The following is a 5,677-nucleotide window of genomic DNA, read 5'->3' as shown; positions in this document are numbered from 1 at the left end:
GTAATACTAATAAAATGAATCGAGAGTTGCAATGGAGACGCGCGGGAGGGGTGCTGGGGGCACAGCCACCCCATGCGTATGCGTGCCCCTGCAAATTTTTCAATCCACACGTAAGCGTCGGCGACGCGTACGCGTGGGCATGAAAATCGGCGTTAAGAGTGAATTGAACAGAGATTTGGGTTGCCACTGTGCTGGAATCACGCGAGTAGTCATACGTACGTGTGACCGACGCTCACGCGTCAGTGTTCATTTTTGGCCACCCACGCGTAGGCGTGGGCGACGCTTACGCGTCGCATGGCTACTTCAGTTTTCACGCGTACGCGTGATGCTTGCGCAAGCGTCGCACCCTATTTTTCATTCCCTTCTCCTTTCTTCTCTCTGTTCTCCTTCTTTCTTCCTCTTTTCTTACTTTCTTCTTCTTCATTTCTTTAACTTCTCATCCTTATTCTTTCATTCTATTTTACTTAATTTATTTGCATACTTTCATTCACTGCATTTTAATTTTGTGCATGTTTTTATTTTTTTTCTAAATTTATTATTTTTCCGTTGGTGTTAAATGTTCTTATTCAACTGTTGCATCTTTTCTTGCATTATTTTGGTGCTTCGTGGCTTATTTTAAATTGTTGGGTATTATTAATTATAAGTCAATGCTAATTTTTATGACACTTGTATTATATTTGCATTGATATGCACTTATACTATCTTGCATTACCCACACTCTCTCCCTCATTGTTTCAATTTTTGCACTATTGTTATGCCATTTGCTTCTACTGTTTTCTCACTTGTATGTTGTAGCTACCATGTAATTAAGACCCTCATTATTTGGCATTAACCTACCCATATTTTATTTGTTTTCCTATCTTTGTTTTTGGGTTACTTTTCTTCCTTTTCCTCTTCTTTCAGGATGGCCACCGAGAGGGGAAAGGAAAAGCTTCTCAATGGGACGACAGACAAGTCCATCTGCATAATCTTTGGAGAAAAGCATCAGTTGTAGCCACCCATCCACTTGAACTTCTTTGCATGCACCGAGGACGGTGTAATCTTTAAGTGTAGGGAGGTCAATACCGACTTCCATGGGTTAGTTATTTTCTTCTCAACACCAATGTCTTAATTTTCCTTGTTAGTTCATAGTTGCATTTGCATGATTGACTGCATGTTTGTTAGATTGATGTTTACATGTATGTACTACTTAGTTGAAGTGATGAGTCTTTCCCAAGAAACTATTTCATATCATTTCACTAATTTGAATTAAAATTTTTGTTAAACTTGTTTGAAGAATTTTATTTTGGAACATGGTTTAGAGCTCGAACACACAGCCTTGTGAGATTTTGAGCCTATTTGATTGGTTGTATTTTTTCAATCAATATTTTATTTTTGGTGTGTGTTATTCTCTCTAAAATTGTGATCTTTGTCTTGCTCAATTCTATATTTCCATTGTTTGATATATGCATGCACTTATATGATTGAGGCCTTGTTTCACTGAGCTTACAAACCCATATGGCCTTAACATTTTCATTATCCTTTGTAAACCAATGTTGAGCCTTTTAACCCCATTTGTTCTTTACTTTAGCTCATCACTAACTCTAAGAGAAAACCAATAATGTCCTTAATTTGAATCCTGGGTTAGCTTAGACTAGTGAGAGACTCATGAATTAAGTGTGGAGAAATTGGATTTGAAAATATTTGGTTTGAGAATTGGGTGTTGCATATTTTTATGAAAATGTAAAAAAAGTGTTGAGGACATGTTGATGCATTCAATATCTTAATCATATGTATTGAGAAAAACAAAAGAAAAAAAATAATAAAAAGAAAAAAAAGAGAAGAAGAAAAGAAAAAAAAGAGAGCAATCAATAAAAAGGGGACAAAATGCCCCAAAACAAATGGTGATAGCAATGCATATGAGTTGTGCTTAAATTGGAATGCATGAATATGTGACAAAACATAGGTAATGGGTAGTTAGATTTTGTATGTTGATTACATGGATTGACTTAAGTTAGGTTGGAAGTTTAGGTTAATCAAGGATTCAGATTTTAGTCCACTTAGCCAGATACAATCCTACCTTGGTCCTAATCCCATTACAACCCTTAAAAGACCTCTTGATATGTGTATTTGTGCATCAAACTATTTTTTGATTGGTAGAAGAAGAGCAAGCCTCAGAAAGCAAGATTAGTAGAGAATTGAGAGAATCGAACCTTAAACACCTGAGTGATTAGAGTGTATACACTTCCGGTGAGGGTTCGATGCTCGATTCTTTGTTCCCGGCTTTCATGAGCTATTTTCTTCTGCAAGTCTACTTGTACTTTATTTTGAGATTTGAATTAGTGGGATCTAGTTTATATTTATTCTTGGAGAATTTATTTACTTTTAAAGCAAGTAGGAAAGAGAATTTTGTATTTAGTTGCATTCATATAGATAGGTTGCATTTCATGAGTTTTACCATTCCTCTTCACTCCTTTATAGTTTCTCTTGAACTTAGCATGAGGACGTGCTAATGTTTAAGTGTGGGGAGATTGATAAACCCCATTTTTAGGGTTTATCTTGTGCTAAATTTAGTAGATTTTATCCATTATTCTCACACTTATTCATTTAATTCGCATGTTTTATATTTTCCTTCCTAATTTTATGCTATGATTGAAAACATGCTTCTTTGGCCTTAAACTTGCTAATTTTAATCCTCTCTTATTGCCATTCGATGCCGTGATATGTTTGTTAAGTTTTTTCAGGGTTTATAGGTCAGAAATGGCTTAGAGGATGGAAAGGAAGCATGCAAAAGTGGAAGGAATACAAGAAATTGAAAGAATCGCTAAACTGTCAAGCCTGATCTCTTCGTACTAAATCGATCATAACTTGAGCTACAGAGGTCCGAATGAGGCGGTTCTAGTTGCGTTGGAAAGCTAACATCTGGGGCTTCAAAGTGATGTGCAATTTTCCATAGTTTCCATGAAGTTAGGTGACACGTACACGTGGATGACGTGTACGCATGACCTCACAAAAGTTCAGCGACGCGTACGCGTGACAGAGCCACATGCTGCACGTATCAGAAAACATTGGGGGCGATTTCTGGGCTATTTTTGGCCCAGTTTTAAGCCCAAAAATACTGATTAGAGGCTGTAGAGTGGAGCTGGATAGGAGAACATTCATTCATATAATATTAGGTTTTAGATGTAGTTTTTTGGAGAGAGAGAGGCTCTCTAGCCTCTCCTCTCTCTAGGTTTTAGGGTTCTTAGTTTTATTCCTTTTCAATTTTTGAATTCTATCTTATTTCTACTTAGTTCTCTTCTACTTTTAATTGTTCTAGCATTCTAGTTTATTTATTTCCCTTGTTGATTACTTTATGTTGTCAATTTAGGTTATGAATTCTCATGTTAGATTTTATTTCCCTTTTTAATGCAATTTGAGGTATTTCATGTTTATTGATTCTTTTGTTATTTGTTATCATTGATTTTGCAATTTTTGGTTTTAGATTTTATTATTCCTTGTTAATTTTCTATGCTTTTATTTTGTACCCACCAAGTGTTTGATAAAATACTTGGTTGGATTTTAAATTAGCTTTTTATGTTCTTAGCTTAGATTGAGTAAATTGGAGACTCTTGAATTGTCAAAGTCTCTTGTTGGTTGGTTATTGAAACTAGCTAGTTGGCTTGAGCTTCACTAACTCTAGTATTTGATTAGGACTTGTGAATTCAAGTTGATTTTCTCACTTGACTTACCCTCACCTGTTAGAGGTTAACTAAGTGATAGTAAAAGGCAATTACCATCACATGTGACTATGATAATGGGGATGGGAATTCTAATTATCAATCCTTGCTAAGACCTTTCTTAATTATTATTTTATTTCCTTGTTATTCTACTTTCTTGTTCCTCATTTCAAAACTCAAAAAAAGATACAATCTCATAACCAATTATAAATACACCTCCCTGCAATTCCTTGAGAGACGACCCGAGATTTAAATACTTCGGTTGATTTTTATTGGGTTTGCTTAAGTGACAAACAAATTAAATTTGATTGAGGTTTAATTGTCGGTTTATATCTATGCTTGCAACGCGATTACTTTTGTGAAATTCTTTACCGACGATTTTTCTTCCATCCCTCCCATATGACCTTAAAGAAGATCTCTCGCGCCTCCTAAGACAGAGCAGAGACTTGTTCACATTCACTCCCGCTGATATGCCAGGAATAGATCCCGACCTAATGTCCCACCGACTAGCCGTGGATCCCAAGGCCAAGCCTGTGACATAGAGGAGACGAAAAATGTCCCCCGACCGAGCAGCCGAGGTAAAGAAATAGGTTAAAGCCCTCCTCGAAGCGGGCTTTATCAGGGAACTACCCTATGCGACCTGGCTAGCTAACGTCTTGCTAGTCAAAAAAGCTAATGGGAAGTGGCAGATGTGCGTCGACTACACGGAATTAAACAAAGCCTATCCAAAAGACACCTTCCCCTACCAAATATCGATGGACTGGTAGACGCTGCATCTAGTCACCAATATCTCAGCTTCATGGACATATACTCCGGGTACAACCAGATACCCATGCACCGACCCGACGAGGATAAAACGGCCTTCATCACCCTCGACGGCACATACTACTACACAGTCATGCCCTTCGGCCTGAAAAACGCCGGAGCCACTTACCGAAGGCTCGTCAACAAGATATTCCAAGGCCTATCCGGGACCAAGCTTGAAGTCTACATAGATGACATGCTCGCTAAGACTGAATCCAGCGAGCAACTCATCGGCGACGTTGAGCTCGTTATGAACACCTTGAGGAGGCACCGAATGCGTCTCAACCCGACAAAATGCGCCTTCGGAATGGAAGCAGGAAAATTCCTAGGGTTCATGATCACACAACGCGGGGTAGAGGTAAATCCCGAGAAGTGTCGAGCCATCCTCGAAATGGCAAGTCCAAAAAATCTCAAAGACATCCAGAAACTGATCGGCCGACTAGCCTCCCTGTCCCATTTCCTCGGCGCATCGGCCTAGAAGGCGATCCCCTTTTTAAAACTTATGAAGAAAGGAACTCCCTTCAAGTGGGATACAGAATGTGAAGGGGCATTCCAACACTTCAAGAAAGTACTAGCAGAACCCCCCATTCTTGCTAAACCCCAAACGGGAGAGGTCCTTTACCTATACCTATCCATAACAGAAGAAGCACTTGCAGCGGCACTTGTCCGAGAAGACAAGAATAAGGCCCAGCGACCTATCTACTTCATAAGCAAAGTCCTCTAAGACATGGAGTCACGCTACTCCCGCCTCGAGAAACTCACCTTCACACTCCTTACAGCCTCCCGACATCTTCGCCAATACTTCTAGTCTCATCCCATTACGGTCTGAACCGACCAAGCGGTCAGGCAAGTCTTACATAAGCCCGACCTGGCGGGGAGAATGCTAGCATGGTCCATAGAACTATCCTAGTTCCAAATAAAGTCCGAACCCCAGACCGCAATCAAAGCACAGGCCCTGGCAGACTTCATCGCCGAGATGACTCCAGGAAACCCCGCCACCGAAAATTGGAAGCTACACGTAGACGGCTCATCCAACACCACTTCTGGGGGAGCCGGGGTGATACTCGAAAGCCAAAATGGGATTGTAATCGAACAATCCGTTTGGTACGAGTTCCCAGTCTTTAACGACCAAGCAAAGTATGAAGCTCTCTTGGCCGGCTTGACATTAGCCAAGG

Source organism: Arachis ipaensis, chromosome B06, assembly GCF_000816755.2.
Source record: "Arachis ipaensis cultivar K30076 chromosome B06, Araip1.1, whole genome shotgun sequence".
Taxonomy (NCBI): domain Eukaryota; kingdom Viridiplantae; phylum Streptophyta; class Magnoliopsida; order Fabales; family Fabaceae; genus Arachis; species Arachis ipaensis.
The sequence above is the reverse complement of the archived record's forward strand: the minus strand, read 5'-3'. Positions refer to the sequence as shown.